Here is a 21,091-nt window from a genome sequence, read left to right on the forward strand (position 1 = left end):
CGTACAGGCCACTTTAGGTGGATCCGACTGATATGTTATTTCTCATGAGTTTATTTCACCTAAGTTACTTATTCTGTTATTTTGAGATATTTGGCATGGCATACTTATGAATATCGTTTTCTGAGCATGGTGTTGAGACATGTATATATTCTATTTTCTGGGAAATTATACAAGTTTTACGGCCAGGGGTTAGAACTTTTGATAAATGAAATGGCTTTGAAAAGCTTTGTTTTTGCCCACTCACACTTTCTGTTTTGTGCCCCTCCAGGTTTTAGGTAAGAGTGTTGGTTGGTGGCTTATGAGGAACTCACGACAGCTCTGACAGATTATCACTAATGTAGGATTCCCTTTTTGTGTTGTATAATTAGTATTTGTCCTGCTGGACTGCACTTAGGTTACTTATGCTCTGATTGTAAACTCACACTCACTATCACACTTGCACCTTACCTCATATAGTACTCCGGTTGGTTTGGTTTTTGTTTACTCGCATTTCCTATATTAATATTGCTTCCGCACTATGCACATGGCTACGTCACCCTCAAGTGACGGCCAGCATGCCTCGATCCAAGTCGGGGTGTGTCATGTAGCCTGAAAATTAAGAGCTGTAAAATAAAGCAATTGAGTGTTTGATAAACTACAATTGTTAAATCTTCACACCTGTAAAGTCGTTAATTCCCTCTTAAAGATTTTAAGTAAGATACAATGGCCGTATGTGTTACCTTTTTTTTGTACCGCAACTAGAACTCCTATTTTACTATTTGTACTTAAGAAAGAAAAAAACCCTACTAAACTATCCTTTTAATATGGGTAAAAATGTATCCCATTTTGGTTTTTATTTTATTTTGTTTTGTTAATTGAATTAGTTGGACTTTGAGCCACCACATACGTATCGAGCAAGAGTTGAGTATAAGTATTTCTTTCATACATACTATTAGGTATCGGGCTTGAATGATCGAGCCAAGCTCAAGCCTACCTCGAGTTGTTTCGCAAAAAAATTGAGTTGCTCACAAGCTTATGAGCTAAACATATTAGTGTTCAAGCTCGGCTTGTTTCTTAATCGAGTCAAATTATGCTTGGCTTGGTTTTTTCACGAGCCAAGCACAAGCCGAACCCAATGCAAGCTCGGACATTTTTGAGCCAATTTACAGCCCTAATTATACTAGAGTGCTGCTAGATCCACCCATTGTCTTATTTCTCCACCCAGATTATAATCCTACCCACTATTAAAAAGTTTTAAAAAATTAAAATCCTATTTCCCCATGCACTATATTCCTAAAATACCTTTACCAGAGCACCACACCTCCATTGTCCTACTTCCACTACCAGTCCCTCGAACTTCCTTTAGCAACAAAATATGTTAATTGGTAGCCATGGGTGCAAGTTAAGATGACAAAGTAGAGAAGAAAGAGTAGCCCATGAAGGACACCTAACCTTCTTTCTCCTTAAAGTGTGATTGTGTAAATCTTAGATTAGATTTGATACTAGTTATTCATCTCTATTAGGACTTGTATTCCTTGGAAGAGAAAGATTCTTCCCTCCTTTATTACTATAAATAAAGGCTCTGCATAGGGGAATAACACATCATGTACACAACCCTACAAACACATCTCTCCTTACTCTCTTTGTTGTCGCGCCTCCCTCTCTCCCTTGTCAAATAAAATAAGCCACAACATGTTATTAGCACACTCCTACAAATGCGCTTAGGAATCTAATGTGGAAGTTTTATGCATCAGACCAGTTCATCAATATCATCACGTAATCAGGTTCTTCCAAAACAACGATTTTTATCCCGATATTTTTGCAGCTCTGATATCATGAACATTCACCATAATGCATGACCCAACTTTATGTTTTTCGAATTTTAGATTCTACATAAATTATGTATGCATTATATTCATAATTGTTGAATTATGTGAATTGATATTGCCATGAATTCCATCAAATATCTATTCATGTATTGAATTATATGTTGAATATGCATGAAATTATATTAAATTATAATATGGATTTGAATAAAAATTGAAAATTGAAAATTAGGGTTTCGGTGAAAACCCAGCATGCAGCGGCTCTAAGCCGCACCGTCGAGCTATCCTTGAGCCGCGATCCCACAAGCCGGAGCCATAAACTTCAGGTTTGAAACCCAGAAAACCTGACGCCTTCCATGGTGTCCCCACTGTCGCAGGCTAGCCTGCAACCAAGCCATGCCCACGAGTCACTATCCTAACAATCTGCTGTTCATCCCCGACTTCGTTTAACCGAGATTCGTTCGAATCCCATCAGATTTTTCAAAATTTCGATTTAATTTTTCAAGGGTTTTTAAAATATTGAGAGCTTTTCACTCTCCGTTTACCTTTATGGGTCATCGTCGAACCCACGACCTTTCACAATGATTTTTATGCCACAACACGGCCTTTCACAGTGATTTTTGTGCCACAACATAGCCTTTCACACCTTTATAGGTGATGGTCTTCTTCTCTGGCGAGATCACCCAGCTTGAACTAGGGTGTCTGGTTGGAAACCCAAGCCCACATAGGTTTGGCCTGTTCTTGGTGAGCACTAGCCTTTTGGATTTTAGAGCTCTTCTCGGCCCAACATTGGCCTTCTTAGCCATAATGTTCCTATGTACCACGCCGCAATAAAACCCAACTCGCGTGGCTGTTATGGATTCCATGCACTTCATCGCACCGGATCCCAGCCCATGTGCTAGTTCATCTGGGTCCACGTATCACCAAATCTAAGCTCATTTGGGTCTTTATCTTTGCGCTTACACCTACAACCCATTTTTCTATGATGCTGGGCCTGCCTACAGTTAAGCCTGTGCCTACCCCAGCCCAATTTTAGGCCTGGACCTCACAACACCAGTTTACTCAACCCATTCTTGGGCTTTGCCCCAATGTTTTTGGCTCTGAATTTTAAACATCTATTTTTCTTAGGTACTTTGGGTTTATAATTTTTCTTCCAACCTTTACTTTTGGCCCAGAGTCCAAATAATTAATTTAATTATAATCATAGGCCACGAAGACCTATTTGCATATTTTTTTGTTGCATATTTCTGTGTATATATTTGTGTTTATCTGTGAGAACATATGAACCTGAAGTTCATAATTCTTTCAAAACCCGAAGTTTTTCGAAACATGCCTTGTTTGAAAATCTAAAGTTTTTCTTAAAACATCACTCATAAAACCCGAAGTTTTTTCATGTAACTTTAAACCAATAAATGTCTATTAGAACTTTAATGTTCTACTCCTATGTGAATGGATTGATTTGTCTCCATGACACTAACCACATTCTTGTCCATTTATTTTGTGACAGGGACATGTCGAATTTGAACAAACTCGACTTCACCGCTTTAGAAGTGTCCGGAAGAAACTACCTCAAGTGGGTCCAAGATGTGAAACTTCACCTCACCATAAAGAATTTGCACCCAACTACTGAAGTTCAGACAGATAACCTGGTGGGAAAGCTGAGAAAGCCACTGCCATGATCTTCATCCGAAGACATATTCATGATGCACTGCAAACTGAGTACCTTGCTAAGGAAGATCCACGAGCACTTTGGGTCGGTTTGGCCAATCGTTTCAATCACCAAAAGGGCATCTTATTGCCTGAAGTAAGACACGACATGTAGCATTTGCGCTTCCAAGATTTTAAGTTTGTGAATGAATACAATTCTGAAGTTTGTCGAATCCGATCACTTCTCAAGTTCTGTAACGAGTACTTAACCGAAGAGGATCTCCTAAAGAAGACCTATTCGACCTTTTCTGCTACCAATATTATCCTGCATTAACTATATAAGGCTCAGAAGTTCACTAAGTTTTCAGATTTGATTTCTATCTTACTTCTTAATGAAAAGCAGAATCAGCTATTGCTGAAGAATCATCAAGCTCGTCCTATAGCACAAACCAACACCTAAAATGCAAACACCCATCTAAGGGGGAAATCGAGCCCAAAGCATTCTAACCTCACTTCAAATGCCTCGAACTTCAAGAATAAGGGCAAAGCCCCCTGACATTATGGATGCGGATATGTGTTACCATTGTGGTTCAAAAGACCATTGGTCCTGTGTTTGCCGTGCTCCCCTGAAGGTTGTAGCTGAATATCATTCTTGTTGAACAAAGTTTGAATCAAACTTTATGCAAATGGATGAACCAGAGAGTACCAAGATGGAGGTTTCTGATTTTCAAGAGGCCGTTTACCCCCTATGGAAGATTAGAATCTTATACATAGACCATTTTTTTAGTTGAATTTTTAGACCCCTGGGGCCGAATTCCACTAAGTGGCCAAACCTTCCCTTTTTTTTTTCTTTTTTTTTGGTTTAAGTTTGAATAATTTTCCTTTATATTTGGATTATTTGTTGGTGATTTGTTTTAATTTTGGATATTAAGTTTTTTAATTACCATCCTCAAATACTTAAATTATTTTGAATGGATATTTGTTTTTAAAACTTTTATGCATGTGACCGATTCAAAATTAATTTTATTTATAGGTATGACTAGTGGGAAAGTTAGTTGTTTGGCAAATAGTGTAACCACACACACCATTTTGTATGAACGAATCTATTTCACTAACTTCATACCTAAGAATGTACCTAAGAATGCACATTTGACAACCCTCACAGGCCCATCCAACCTAATCGAAGGATACGTTAAGACACGTATAATATTGTCCAAGGGTACAATCTTGACCATTGATGAGGCACTTTATTCTCCACGTTCCAGAAGAACGTTGTTAAGCTTCAAAGACGTTCGAGACAATAATTACCACGCTGAAACCTATGTAGAAAACTTAGTTGACTTTCTACTAATATGGCCAGAAGCATATTTTAGAGAAGATAGACCGTATCCTGAGTGGTTTGTATACTACAACCATACGCCCTATAGAGAGTCACTATGTGGCCAGCCCTACCTCAATGACTGCGCACGAAATTACACTTTGGCGTGATCGTTTGGGACACCCTGGACGAACAGCGATGCACCGTATCCTCAAATCTTCACACAGGCATCCACTAAACCAAAGCTTATTCAACGAATCTTATGTTAAACTTGTTCTATGGGAAAGCTTATCATTAAGCCTTCTTATTACAAGATTCGCTCGAATCTTCATACTTTTCTGCAAAGGATTCATAGGGACATCTGTCGACCGATTCACCCTCCATGTAGACCATTTAAATATTTTTTGGTATTGGTTAACGCTCTCACACGTTGGTCACATGTGTGCTTGTTGTCCACAAGGAATGCTGCCTTTTCTAAATTGTTGGCTTAGGTTATCAAGCTCAGGGCTCACCACCTTGATTATCCAATCAAATCTATTCGATTGGATAATGCTGGAGAATTCACATCTATAACTTTTGATGACTATTGCATGTTGGTTGAGGTTAAAGTTGAACATCATGTACTCCATGTTTACACCCATAATGGCTGGCAGAGGCATTTATTAAGTGTTTACAAATAATTGCTCAATCATTGGTCATACGTACCAAGTTCCTGATTGTTGCATGAAGCCATGCAATATTGCATGTAGCCATGTTAGTCCGCTTGAGGTCTATTGCGACCCAACCATATAGAGCCCTTCAGTTGGTTATCGGATATGAACCGGACATAACGCATTTGCGCATTTTTGGTTGTGTGGTCTATGTGCCGAATTCGCCGTCCTTACGTATAAAAATGAGGCCTCAACAAATGATGAGAATATATGTTGGATATAATTCTCCTTCAATTATTCGTTACTTAGAAAATTTGATAGATATTATTTTTACCCCTCGTTTTGCAAATTGTCACTTCTATGAGACAGTCATCTCATTGCTAGAGGAAATAAGAACGTCACCATTCCTGGAGAACGATGCGAATTATCATGGACGACTTTCACTTTGTTCATTTAGATTCGCACACCGCTCAGTCTGAAACTGAAGTGCAACGCATATTAGATCTTTAGAGCATGCCAAATGCTTTCACAAATCTAGCTCGAGTGACAAGATCACATATTCCAGCTGCAAATGTGCTTGCAAATATGGATGTACCAAATGTATGACGGATTTCCCTTATGGAGGCCTAGGACGCCACTTCGGCCAATCCACGTACATTATCAGTTAGTCCTCTGCCCTTTCACAAAAGCGTGGCAGACCTCTTGGTTTAAATGATTCACACCACCGGAAGAGGAAACCCATGGCACAGGCTGTTAAACCTACCGTGAATTTGACTATCGCCTACTCATTCTATCCAACTCATAAGGAAGTTTTAGATTACTGAAGCTTTCTTGAAGAGATGAATCCATCTCCCGAGAATCGCCAGATTTTGGTTCATTACGCTAGCTTGGATGATGTTTGCAGTAGCTACTGAGATCATATTGTGCGATGACATTGAAACACATTTCATTGATGAATGTTGACGTAGAATTGGTTTGTCAAATTAGAAACAAGCAATACAAGTCGAACTCAATTTGATTGCGAAATGTAAAGTATTTGGACCTCTAGCTTCTACTCCTCCACATGTGAAGTTGCCTACAAGTGGGTTTTCATTCAGAAGCGTAATGAGAAGAACAAAATTGTGTTTTATAAAGCTCATCTTGTTGTGCAAGGCTTCTCACAACGCCCTGGGATTGACTATGACGAAACTTATTGACCCTGACGAAACTTATTGACCCGTTATGGATGTGATTACATTTCGCTACCTTGTCAGTTTGGTAGTTTCCGAAAAACTGAGTATGCAGCTTATGGACGTAGTAAATGCGTCTCTCTATGGGGATCTTAATATGGAAATTTATATGAAAGTTCCCTAATGACTTACTTTAACTGGATCAAATAGTTCTAGACCTCGGAACACGCTTTCAATTCGGCTGAGGCATTCACTCTACGGTTTGAAGCAATTCGAAAGAATGTGATATAACTGTTTGAGTGAGTATTTGACTAGTTAGGGATATATGAACAACGAACTATGCCCTTACGTGTTCATTAAGAAGTCACATTCCAGTTTTGCGATTGTTGTAGTTTATGTAGACGACATGAACCTTACTAGAACTCCTAAAGAGCTCGACAGAATTGTCGCGCACCTCAAGTCAGAATTTAAGATGAAACATTTAGGAAAGATTCGATACTGTCTCGGTCTCAAGATAAAGCACGGTTCGGATGGAATCTTAGTACATCAATCGCACCCAGAAGGTGTTGCACCGCTTTGACGAGGATAAAGCAAAGGCTTCGATTGCTCATCTGGTCGTTTGATCGCTAAATGCAAAATGAGATCCCTTCCATCTGAATAAGGATGAAGAAGAGATTTTAGAACCAGAAGTTCCTTATCTAAGTGTGATAGGCGCTTTATTGTACTTAGCTCAATGCACTGGACCCGACATCTCATTTGCTATTAATCTTTTGGCAAGATACAGTAATGTACTAACATGCAAACACTAGAATGATGTTAAAGACATCTTCCATTACCTTTAAGGTACTTGATTTGGGCCTATTATATCCATACGGATCCTCAAGTGATGCCGCAACCCTCACGGTTCTTGAGTCAATTCCCCCCTTGTTAACTATGTTGGCGCGGGTTACTTATCTAACCCGCACAAGGCTCGCTCTTAAACGGGTTACATCTTTACCGTTTGAGGCACTGTAATATCTTGGAGGTCAACCAAAGAGACCTTAGTTGCCACTTCGTCTAACCATGCTAAAATACTCACCTCACATGAAGCTACTCGGGAATGCTTCTGGCTGAGAGCAGTTGTGGGTAGACTTCGTAATTTCTTACACAACACGAAAATAACGAGTTTCAAGTCAACACGATAACTAATCGGGTCGTTATCGAGTCACACGATAAGAACCCATTAATAACGGGTCCTTAACAAGTTTACACGAAGGTGACACGCATGTAACTTGTTTCGACACATTAAGAAAAAAGTTATTTTGATGATTTGAATTTTTTTTTAAATTGCTAAAAAAACTTACTATAAAATACAGTAGCTATAATGTATAGGGTTATTTTATTCACTTTCTTTTGGGTAGTATGCACTCTCTTTTGGGCCCTCGGGAAAACGTCTTCTTCTGCCTAGATGCACAGAGAAGTGTTTATTCCCGACTCGGCTCACGAGTCAGTGTGCATTCGAGGTTGGGTCCATACTCCGATGAGTTTTCAGGACATTTCAGGTGAAGTGTCCACTCGAGGCTAGACCCACAAGGAGATCCTCCTACGAGGCACTGGAGTAAGCAGCCACATTGCGAACTAAAAAGAGCATAAAGGCAGTCCAACTCAAGTTCCACTGGCAACCTCAGCCAAGTGTGACGGCAAGAGGCACGGAATGAACCATGTGCACCACGACCGAGGCACAAACAAGCAGGACATGCCAAAGAGCAATATGGACCAGGTCAGCACCAGGGGTAGCAAGAGGCTTCTCTGCCCCACTAGGCTTCTCTCCGTTGGGGATCAATCCCTGTGCCAAGTTCTTAGTCCTGATCAACCAAATCTTTCGTGACCTCAAGGACAAGCCGTGGTTCAAGTCGTTGCCACCACCCATGAGAGGGGACACCTCCAAGATAGACCAGATCAACCAAATCTTTCATGATCAACCAAATGGAGAGAGGCACAACGCCTAAGATGTACACCAAGTTCTCAGCCCAACGGAGAGAGGCACAACGCCTAAGATGTACACCAAGTTCTCAGTCCTGATCAACCAAATCTTTCGTGACCTCAAGGACAAGCCGTGGTTCAAGCCGTTGCCACCACCCATGAGAGGGGACACCTCTAAGATAGACCAGACAAAATACTGCGCATTCCACACAGTTCCCGAGCACACGACCAACGATTGCACCACATGGATGAAGTACCTTGAAAAACTCATGGAGGAAGGCAAGTGCAACCAGTATATTGATAGGCTAGCTGCCCAAGCAAATGTCGATGACGAACCCTCAGCCAAAATGATCTGAATCAACAAAATCTTTGTTGAATCCGAGCATTTGGGGGCCACCAACAGTTCTAAAAAGAAGAAGATCCAGCAGACGAGATCGGTAGTTTAGGTTCAAGCCATAGATGTTGTACTTAGACCAATCGTCAGTTTCACTGTGCAAGACATTAAAGGAGTAGACTTTCCCCATGACAACGCCTTGATGATTTCCGTTCAACTGACCCATGCCATCGTTGACGAAATTATAGTGGATAACGACAGCTTAATCAATATCCTACAACTATCAGCCATCCAAAAGCTGAGCCTGGAAAACAAGATCAGACGCAAAGCGAAAATCTTGATTAGATTCAACAGACTTACCTCGACTGTCATTGGCACCATCACACTCGACGTAACCAGCCCACCGATTGTCTCATTCCAGACCTTTATGATCGTCAGCGACCTATCTCCTTATAATGGGATATTGGGTCGACCCTGGCTAGTGAAGATTGAAGCTGTGACCTCGATCGAGTATCAAAAAATCTGATTTCGCATTCCGGGATGAGCAATCGAAGAGATCAAATACAACTAAGCCATGTATTTGAGGTGCACAATACAAGTTCTTAAGGAGTTAAAGAATAAGTCTTTTGCCCCAGCAGTAGCAGCTGAAATGCAGAAAGATGATTCTACCTCCACCAAATAGCAATTACAGCAGGCAGGTCAAGAAGATGGCGTCAAGGTTGACAATGTCCTAGAAGATGAATCAAGATGGAAACCCGAAGATGACATCGAAAATATTATTCTTGACCCCCACTAGCTGGAGAAAATGGCTAGAATTGGCTCACGTCTGAGCCCGACGGAAAAGGAAGAACTCATGGTTTTCTTTAGGGAAAATCGTGATGTTTTCGCATAGTTATCCTCTGAAATGCCCGTTATTGATCCAACGATAGCTTGCCACAAGCTACACGTCAATCCCACTGCCAAACATGTGATCCAGAAAATGCAACATTTCATACCTAAGCGAGTAGCAATTATCGAGGCAGAGATTGACAAGTTACTAAAGGCAAGATTCATTGAGGAAGTGGCGCACTCAACATCATTGGCCAACGTCATGCTAGTGATGAAAAAAGACAAGGGCAAATAAATAGTATATGTAGATTAAACCGACCTCAACAAGGCGTGCCCTAAAGACAATTACCCGGTTCCCCAAATCGACTTGCTCGTTGACTCAACATCTAGGAACCAGCTGCTCAACTTATTAGATGCATACTCAGGCTACAATCAAATTGCCATGCACAAACATGACAAGGAGAAAATCGCATTCGTGATCAAGCGAGGCACATACTGCTACAAGGTCATGCCGTTTGCCTTCAAGAACGCATTAGCAACCTACCAACGACTCGTTAACACGATGTTCAAAAAGTATATAAGGGTAACCATGGAAGTCTACATCAATGACATTATGGTGAAAGGCAAATAGCGATCAAACCACATCAGCAACTTGGCTTCAGATCATGGGCTAGGACAAAAGAAAGAAAACAATTGATCCAGTATCAACGATCAGTACCAGTGAAAAGACAAGAAGACTTTTGACATCCTCCGAGAGTACAAAATGAAGTTTAACCTAGCCAAGTGCACTTTTGGCATCTTCTCAAGTCGATTCTTAGAGTTCCTTGTAACCCAGCGAGGAATCAAGGCTCATCCAAGGCAGATCAGAGTGATCTTAGACATAAAGGCTCCCACAACTCTGAAGGAGATCCAATGTCTGACCGGACGAGTAGCTGCACTCAATCGTTTCCTCTCGCAATCCACCGACCGATGCAAGCCTTTCTTCAAGGTAATCAAAAAGGCGCAGAAGGACAAATAGGACGACGAGTACGAGAAAGCATTTCAAGACCTGAAGCAGTACCTGACGTCACCTATACTACTATCCAAGCCAGAAGCAGCGGAGAACCTTTACATCTATCTGGCAGTATCAAAAGTAGCAATAAGCTCTGCCCTTATACTAGAAAAGTTGTAGGCCTAACTACCTGTATTCTATACATCCAAAGCTCTCTTCGATTCATAAACCAAATACCCGAAGATTCAAAAGCTAATTTTGGCGCTAGTTGTTGCAACTCGAAAGCTCAGACCTTACTTTCAAAGGCATCCGGTCATCGTCATAACCTTATACCCACTGCAAGCAGTTTTGCATAGTCTAGATGTTTCTCAACAAATGATGAAGTGGGTGTTAGAACTTGGCTAATACAGCTTAGCATACCAACCCCACACGGCAATAAAGGCCCAAGCATTGGCGGACTTAGTAGTAGAGTTCACCCCAAGCCTGAAGGACTCAGCAACTTATCTCGAAATCGCCCTAGAGGCAGCTGAGCACGCCGTAGCCGCACTAGCCCCATCTACAGGAGATTTCTGGCATTTGCACTGGAGAATGCCAAGTTCTCACTACCTCGAACGGTTCAATACTCGAGCAGGCGATCACTCTTAGCTTCAAGGCTTCAAACAATGAAACAGAGTATGAAGCCCTACTAGCAAGTTTCCGATTGGCAAAAGATCTAACGGTGAAGAAGCCTGCGATCTATTCCGATTCCCAGCTGATCACCAACCAAACCTCAGATGAGTAAGCAGCAAACCATCCAAGGATGGCCCGATACCTCGAGAAGGTACGAGAGCAGCTAGCTACGTTTCAAGCGTACACACTCATTCAGATTCCACGAGCAAAAAATGCCCATGCAGACGCACCAGCAATCGGGGTGGCCCAAATCAACACAACTTCAAGTTAGTAAAATCCCATCATCGACTACATAATCAACGGAATGCTTCCCGTAAATAAATTGGAGTCTAGAAAGCTCCAGATAAAGGCACTATGCTACTATATGTGAAATGACATTCTCGTTCGAAGATCATTTTCAGGACCACATCTCCGCTGCCTATCGCCTCTCGACGACCTGAAGATTCTTAGCTCAATCCACGAAGGCTTTTGTTGAAACCACTTTGGTGGCTGCTCCCTAGCGTAAAAAGCTCTTAACGCTAGCTACTACTGGATAACCATGCATCAAGATGCCAAGAAGTATGTACAAAGGTGCAATAGCAACCATCGCTTCAAGCCCGTGCCCGTATAACCTGCCAGCGAACTTCATCCCCAAACGAACCATTGGTCATTCATGCAATGGGCGATTGACCTGGTAAGACCAATGTTGCCTGCCACTAGGGGCAGAAGAATGATTATCGTAGCGACAGACTACTTCACAAAATGGGTTGAAGCTGAACCTATAACTACGACTACCCAAACAGACATATAGCATTTCATATGGAAGAACATCATCTGCCACTTCGGCATCCCTTACTTCATCGTCACAGACAATGGTCCGTAGTTCGTGGGCAAAGACTTGGTGATGTTCTTTGAAAAATAGAGCATCAAGCAACACATGTCCACGCCCTAGTATCCGCAAGGCAATGGGCAGGTTGAGGCGTCTAACAAGACCATCATCGACTGCCTCAAGAAGTCCCTCTTAGACAATAAGGGAAAGTGGACAGACGAGCTCCCCGGTGTTTTATGGGCATATCACACCACTAAGAGATGAGCAACTGGCGAAACTCCATTCTCCCTGGCATATAGCTCTTAGGCAATCATCCCTCCCAACATCATGGTGCCAAGCATTAGCATTGTACTGCAAAACTTGAAGCAAAACGAGAAGGAGATGGCCACAAATCTAGACTTGACAAAGGAAAATGGCGTGAAGGTTATCACCCGCATTGCAGCCTATCAGCAGCAGTTCTTCTCCAGCTATAACAAGAGGGCGAAGATCCGGCAGTTCCAGCCATGAGACTTAATCTTTAAAAAAACCTTCATCACTGTTCACCGGAAAGGCTCCAAAAAGATGGCTCCCATTTGGGAAGGTCCGTACAAAATCAGTCAAGTAAGCGAAAAAGGCAGCTACACCCTCACCCCTATAAGTGATAAAGAGATCGGAAAGCAGTGGAATGCCTACAATCTGAAAAAGTACTACGTGTGACCTCCCACTATTCCTTGGACCCTGTTCAAGACAAATAAAGTTCGAAGACTCAAGCAGCTCAACGAACAAGACCTCGCATGCCGAGGATTATCAATTGTTATTCTATTACCGCCTATAAGCAAAGTCAATACATTTCTCTATTTTCAATGAAAATTGAAGGAATTATTCACAAGCCTGGGCCAAATGCATAAACAAACTGACTATCCCTATGACAACAGAAGACACCCCTACCTTTACAGACATGGTGTGTGCTCCCCAATTAGGAAAGGTAAACTAATCCAGAATATCTAGACGTGCATGGGTTGTACGATTGCTCAGTTTCCCATGAACGCAGCAACAACATGAGCTGAAAGACTCCCAGAATTGGCCACAATAGTCATTCTCTTAGAAGACACTTAGCCGACTAAATGATTCAATTCTGCGGGAACCCGGGTCTTTAACCGGAAGATACGCTAAGTGTAGAATTCCTACCCATGAAAAAATTAGCATGACTAGATGGTCTGTCCTCGACGTGCAAGTTTTAATTAATGTAGCTTGGTTTTAAAGTGTTGTAATACTAGTTAAGCGACATGCGGAATCAAGTTATAACTCATAAAGATAAGGTTTCTGAGGCGCGATTCTGCCTACACCTTACTCCTAAAATGCCTCTAAGAGCCAGGGACGATGCCTGAAGTGGTCACGTGGGTCGTCTACTTCTGTAAGTAAGACGTCTGGCTGACAACCCAATGGTTGGCAATCCAAGGCAATCCGTAAGCCGAGACTTACACCTGCTATGACTACGCGGACTAGTTTGCTTATTTAAAAACAGCGGTTTCGGCCGATGGTCTACGGTTTAAGTTTTGCAGGGACTAAAGCTGAAATATACAACCATGGAGCCACACGGATTTCCTCTGTTTTCTACGAAAAGTAAGTGTTTGGCCGCCTTCTTCATAAGTTAAAAATTTCGCAACATGCCCCGAAAGAGCCAAGGCTCGAGAAGCCGCTAAAGTCGAAGTACAACTATAGCAGCTACACGAATTTCCTTTGCTTTTTACAAGAAGCAAATGTCCAACTGCCGACTCCATAAGTTAAAATTTTCACAACATACCCCCGGAGGGCCAAGGCTCAAGAGGCCGCTAAAGCCGAAGTACAACAATAATAGCTATACGAATTTCCTCTGCTTTCTACGAGAAGAAAGTGTCTAACCGCTGGCTCTATAAGTTAAAACTTCGCAACAAGCTCCAAGAGGGCTAAGGCTCGTGTAGCCGCTAAAGCTAAAATACAACTATAAGTAACTACGCGAACTCATCTGCTTTCTACGAGAAGCACTTGTCCGGCCGCCAACTCTATAAGTTAAAAGTTTCATAATACGCCCCGGGAGAGCCAAGGCTCGTGAGGCCATTTAAAGCTAAGATTTGCAACTATAGCAGCTACGCGGCCTCGCATGCTTCCTACAAAGGCAAAAAGTTCGACCGTCGACTCTATAAGTTAAAAATCTCGCATTTTTCCCTCTTACAGGTAAAGCTCCTTGAGCCCCAAAGCTGAAGCTAAAACCTAAGTAATGATGTGGGATCGACTGCTTCATTGAAGCAGCTCACTCAGTCGCGCATCCTACAGTAAAGTTTTGCAAAAGACGGCGAAATAGAATGATGAAGCGAAGCAAGGAAAGCTGTTTATTAAATTTTTAGCAAATTGATAAACAGACTCGAAGGCCAACAAGGTTCAAATAAAGCAGAACAAAAATGAAAAGAAGAAAATTCCTAAGTCTAAGCAAAAAGACTACTCGTTGGTAACATACACAACCACTGGTCCCTCGACTGCCAAGTCTTTAGTAGCCGCATTACTCTTAGCAACCAAAGCTTCCATCAGCTCATCCTCAACCGTCCCTACCTGGACTACCTGACCTTCAGCTACTCCATCAAAGGCAGCCTCAAACGAGAAATCAAGCAAATCAACTGGAGAAATAGAGAAAACCTTGAAGTCCTTATCGAAAAACTCATAATCCAACGGCCTACCCTGAAGATGGTCTGCATAGCCAAGCTCTTAGAAATCGGCCTGACAAGAACCAAACTCCACTTCGTGACTAGCTTTCTCATTCTTCAATTGCACATTCTCCTCAACAAGCCTAGTGTGAGCTATCTACAGCTTATCCAGTTCCTTTTTCAAGTTCTCGCTAGCAAACAACATACCTTGTAAATCCACTTCCTTGGACTCAAGCTTATTGGCAACATTCTTGAGATGAGACATTTCAACATTTCAACATTTCAACATGCATGAAGACAAGCTCCTCGTCCTTGGCAAAACAAGCAGATCGTAGTTTTGAATTGACACACTCAAGGTTCTTGACCATCAGTGAAACATGACTGACTTCCTTCTCTGCAACTTCCAATATCGCCTAAGTCGCACTAAGCTTAGCCTTTAAATGGGCAACCTTCTGATGAGCGGTCTCAAACTACACAAAAGTGGGGCAAAGACATCAGACCCCTTCAAAACAGCAAGTTCAGATTCGAGCTTCTCGATCTTTTTAACAGCCAAGTGAAACTGAGCCATCAATGCCACTTCGGCCTCCTTAGCACACTTAACGGCATCCTAGTTAACATGCATAGACTCAGCTACTAGGATTAAAGTCTTGTGTATTATCACCTTAGCAGAAAAATCCACCATCCCGCTCTTCATAGCGGCGAACCCCTCAGAAGCTGAACCGGACTTAGCTCCCAACGCGCGCTTCGACACGAACCCAAACACTAGGGGCACCATTAAACCTTTTTGCTGGGTAATCCTTTCAATAATGGTTGTGGCCATCTTCGGAGTAGTATGTTTCATAGGCTCAAACTCAACAAACTTTTTCGCCCCCTTTAGATAAGTCCAATCGATCACAAGCTTCTCAACAACTGATAAGCCCCCACAAGCAGCAGAAGAAGTCATTGGCTTCTTCTCAGTCGAAGGCTCACAAGCAGGTGAGGAAGACCTCTTCTTTCCACCTTTATTGGCAGCAGGCTCTACAGCAGCGATCGGACGAGCAAACGCCTCATCCTTTATCCATTTTATCTTTTCCTTCGGAGGCAGCCCGCCTTTCTCCCAACGAAGATGACTGAGCAGCCAGCACCACTCACGCTACTCAACAAAAATGCCTAAGACGATGTGCACTTTCTTCATATCCATTGAAGTTCTTTAAATTGAGCCAAATTTCAAATCTACACAAAATAAGAAAGACGATTAATAAACTGAAGTCATGAAGCAGCTCAACAAAAATTCAAGGAGGTTAGGAACGAAGCAGTTCATTTACCATTGATAAAGAGTCAGACTCGCACTATCCACCAATCTTCAAAGTGTCTCTCGCCCACTCATGGTCACCTTTGCAGGAAGCCTCAAGCAGTCTATGGCGAGACCTCAGTTGACCCACGCCTTCCTTGTGGTTAATTTCGAAGAAGTACCAAAACTCATTGATGGTCAAACCAAGATCAAAGAACTTGCCCAAGTTCAAGAACCCCACCATCGCACGAACTGCATTCGGGGAGCACTGAGCAGGTGCGTATTTCATTCAACATATCACCTCTTGGAAAAGATGCGGCATGGGAAAAGTAAACCCCAACACGAAGTAATACGGATGGAATTTGATAGCCCTCTTCCTAGCGTGGTACCTTCCTAGCAGTGGAATTTGATAGCCCTCTTCCTATCATCCTTCATCCCCTTGATGCGAACCCCTGACGAAATCACATGCTTGTATGCCTCAAGAAAATCCCGAAACAACTCATCGGAATTGATCTTGACATGTGCAACCTTGAAGTAGCCCACCTTGCTGGAAAAACCACTATAGACATGTAAATTTTGTTGCATACAAATGACATATCACAAAGCTCCACATGGCATATAACTCAACACAAATGGACAAGTCATCAATGACATGTGGCACAAACCAAGCAAAGAAAGTGTAAAACATTCCCAAAATTCAGCAGAAAGGAGAAAATCCCCCTTAAAATTGGCAAGGGGCCCAAAATCTCTCAAAACCGGAAAGAAAGCCAAAGTATCTTCACAAAACATGCCTAAATTCTCCCATGGACGAATCAAGACACAAATCAAAGCCAAATCCTTCCAAAGGCATGGCTTTGGAAATCTATAAATACAAGAACTTCAATGTTGCCAAAGGGTCGAAAATGGCACATTGAGAAGAACCTCTGCACAAATTTTTGAAGACTAATATGCTGCCAAAGCTCTCTTCGAAGAATGCACAACCAAAGCCAAAGTTTTTTGTCGACCAAAGCCAAAGCACTCCTTGAAGAATCAACAAGCACTTGTGTCGATTCCTTCAAGACTTTGTTGCAAGCTCAAAATTTGTAACGATGTTCGATTCAAGATCAAGTCGCCAATGCCCTTGAATTAATGAAATTCTACATCAACGCTCCCCTTGCCGTAGCTCTAAACTTGAGGTGAAGATTATCTACGCATTGTTTCAAGCTCAAAACTTGAAGCAATCGTTCAATCGTTCATCCAAGATCAAGTCATTGCACCCTTGGATCAACAACTGATATGATTAAAACACACCACAAAGTAGCACACAAATGTCCTATTGATTTTCCTTATTAAAGCTAAGATTTGTCACTTGTAGCATATGAAAATAAAAGTCTTTCCCGCAGAAGATTGTTTTATTTAACTATTTAAAATGTCACAAAAACTAGGTTGTTGTCCCTACTGACCAGTCACCGGAAAATAATTATTAGACCAAATTACACTAATTTAAAGTCTACGAAATTTTATATAAAGACACTAGACACACAGAGCTACACTCACACAAATATTTGGGATTTTTTGAGTTGATTTGCTATTTAAATTAAATAGAACAAGAACAGGACAGAAACAAATTTTAAGTAGTTCACAAATTAAGAAAAACGAGTTAGGGGAATCATGCAAACATGTTATGTTCATTCAAATTCCTTTTATTTCTGGATGAAGATGCTTAAGTTGGCTCAATGTTAGAACTCAATCTATTACTCTTTCTTATGTAGTATGTTAAGAGAATGGTGTTTTCAACTTAACTTAGTCTCTAGCATACAATCTAGAATGGCGTGTTCATAGATTTAACAAGTAGAAATCATTAAGAATGAAAAGAGCTTGAGTCAACACAAGGCATCGTAAGTACTAGAGTTGTCTCACTTATCCTAGAAATTAGTTCACATGTTAATCACAATTAACAAGTACTACTCTAGAACATATGTAGGTCCTCATTTGACAAGGGCAGGCACACACATATTCATAACATTAGAATCCTAAATATGCTTACTAAGTATGCATCCGTAGAAAACACATAAAGAATTCATCAATGAGACAAGTAGTGAACTAATTTTCATCCATTCATAAAAGTAATTCAAACGAAATGTCATAACAAACTTGCAATCATATTCGGCCTTGAAAACAGCCCCTAACTTCTAAAAATTAGTTACACATAATTCTCAAATAAAACCAAAAGAAAGACATGAGTTTGAGAAGATAAAACCAAGAGAAGAGAATGATAAGATTTCCTCCTTTATTTTCTTCATTCCCTAAAGCTGCTACCTTGCCTTTTCTTTCTGTTCTATTTTTTTTTTCTCCTCATCTTTGCCGCTGCAACCTACAGCCTTTTTGTTCTTGCTTGCTACCCCAGTTTCTTCTCCATAACTCACCTTACTAACAGCCATTTAGTGATGACAATAAGTGAGAACTGTGAACACGAAAATTCCTGAAACAAATGAAACAAGAACACATGTACAAAATAATATTTTGTATTGATGATTTTGGGGTTACAATCTCTCTCAAAATTGATCCTCTGATTCGATCTCTGTAAGGTGTTGATTTGTGGATGTGTGATTGATCCAAGGGCCGTCGAGGCTCAATCTTGGATGAACGGTTGAAAGTTTTCTTCAAGGGCCGTTGGGGCTTAATCTTGAAGGTTGAGGGAAGTTTCTTCAAGGGCCTTTGGGCTTGATCTTGAAGGTTGATGGATGAACGGATCTTCAAGGCTTTTGGGCTTGATCTTGAAGAACTGTTGATGAACGGATCTTCAAAGGCCTTTGGGGCTTGATCTTGATGAACAGGTGATGAATGGATCTTCAAGGGCTTTTGGGCTTTATCTTGAAGAACGGTTAGATATGTGGATTTGTTGATGTTGTTGATCCAAAGAGTCGTTGGGGCTTGATCTTAGGATGAACGGATGATGAACGATGAACACTTTCTTCAAGGGCCGTCAGGGTTTGATCTTGAATTGGTGGAAGTTCTTCAAGGGCCGTCGGGGCTTGGTCTTGAAGGAGGATTTGACAAAGAACGAAGAGGGCTTTCTTGATCTTTCGGGATTTCTTGGGAATTTAAGAGGCTGGATGCTTGAAAGCTTTAGAACTTCAAAGCTTCAAGGATTTAGGGAATTCTCTTCCAATTTGGGAGTAGAGAAATGTATATGTGAATTCCTTCTTCAATCCCCTCAAATGAAGGAAATGGCTTCTATTTATAGAATTTTCCAAGGCCTAATTTTGAATATAATATTTAGATGAAATAAATCGTTTCTGCCAGGTGTTAACACGTGTCCTGTTTGATGACTTTTCCGATTTATTTTGATTTTTTCGTTTAGTCACACGCTATGTGTAAAATTTATGTGACACGTGAACATTGAAATTGTAACTATTGGTCAACATTTATTTCACCAAAATTTTGATATCTACAAGAACCTACAGCCTTTTTGTTCTTGCTTGCTGCCCCTGTTTCTTCTCCATAACTCACCCTACTAAGAACCATTTAGTGATGACAAAAAGTGAAAGGAAATGGTAAAACAATTGTAACTCTTTAGGTAGCCTTTATGCCCATTACTCCCACTTAATTCTCATCTTTATTTCCATTTCCTCTGATATTTGAATAGGTGTCAGCTGACTTGTTCTTGGCTACATCAGTTTTTGCTACTAGATTTATTGGATTTATTGCTGTCAATGCCTTCTTGTTAGTTACAAACTGCTCAACCTCTTGGGAACCTTTCAGTGCTAAAATGGCCATTACTTCTTCTAGAAAATTGATATTACAATCCGTGAAATGCTCCAGAAAATGGACATCCGTAGCTTTCCAAGCATTTAAGGTTCATTCTCTAATTCATTCTGAGCTGTTCTAAACTTGCTTTCAAAGTCAGCTGACCTGCACAGGCAGTTTTGACGAATTTGTTACTTAAAATCCCACTTGTGCTATTTTTTTTTCTTTGCTTGACAAATCCTACAAAACACAAAAACAAAGTAAATAGCTCAAAAATATAAGGAACGAACTAAGAAGTGAATTTGATGTAAAATATATATAAATGTGAGCTTATCAACAACCTACGCATCTACATCAAATTTGAAGACTGAATCAGAAGAAAATTGTAAACAGAGATTGTAACCCTACAAATTCAAATCAATACAAATATACTTTGTAAATGTGTTCTCATTTCATTCGTTATGGAATTTTCGTGTTTACAACCACATTGACGGTACAAAGGTGGAGGATACTTGTCACTTTTGCGATCGGAGGAAGAAATCTCAAAATCTCTACAAAAAGTACAAAGAAAAATATTTAGAAGGTAGCTCGCGAGAAAAGAGACAAAATATATATATGAAGGATCGTAAGCCCAGCACCCTAGAGCCAGGCCCTACTGCCCAGCTCACAACCCTCACTCTCTCTCCTTCATGTGGCCCAAACCATTTCAGCCCAAAGTGGAAAGAGGTCCATGCCTCCTTCATCCCCTTCTCTCTCGAACGCAAGCCCAAATAGATTGAGCCATCTCGGCCTAGGCCACCAAGACCCCAAAGCCAGACCACGCCAGTCTCGCCTACTCTTTCACCTCTTGCCTACATGGACCTGTGCCCAACAGCCTTGATGGCCTGGCCCAAGCCGGCTTCCCTGCACCCCAGCGTCTAGCCATATCAGCCTAAGTTGAGCTGATCACCTGGCCCACGCCAGCGGTTCCCGCACCGCATTACCATGCACAGCAGCCCCATGGCACATTTGCCACATGTTTCACACATCATCGGCCTTTGCCGAGCCAATTCTTCAATCCCAAGACTCCCAAAAAATTCAAGAAGAATAAAATTCAAATTTTCTTACCTTGGTAAATCATGGAGAGGAAGAACAACAACAAGAGACAACTCTTTGCATGGGCAAGAGAAGAAGAAAGCTAAGGGAGGGGGGAATTTTCCTCTGCCTTCTCTCTTCCATGTTGGAATGATGATTGTTCTCCAAATTTATTTGATC

Source organism: Malus sylvestris, chromosome 10 (assembly GCF_916048215.2).
Source record: "Malus sylvestris chromosome 10, drMalSylv7.2, whole genome shotgun sequence".
In the NCBI taxonomy this organism is placed as follows: domain Eukaryota; kingdom Viridiplantae; phylum Streptophyta; class Magnoliopsida; order Rosales; family Rosaceae; genus Malus; species Malus sylvestris.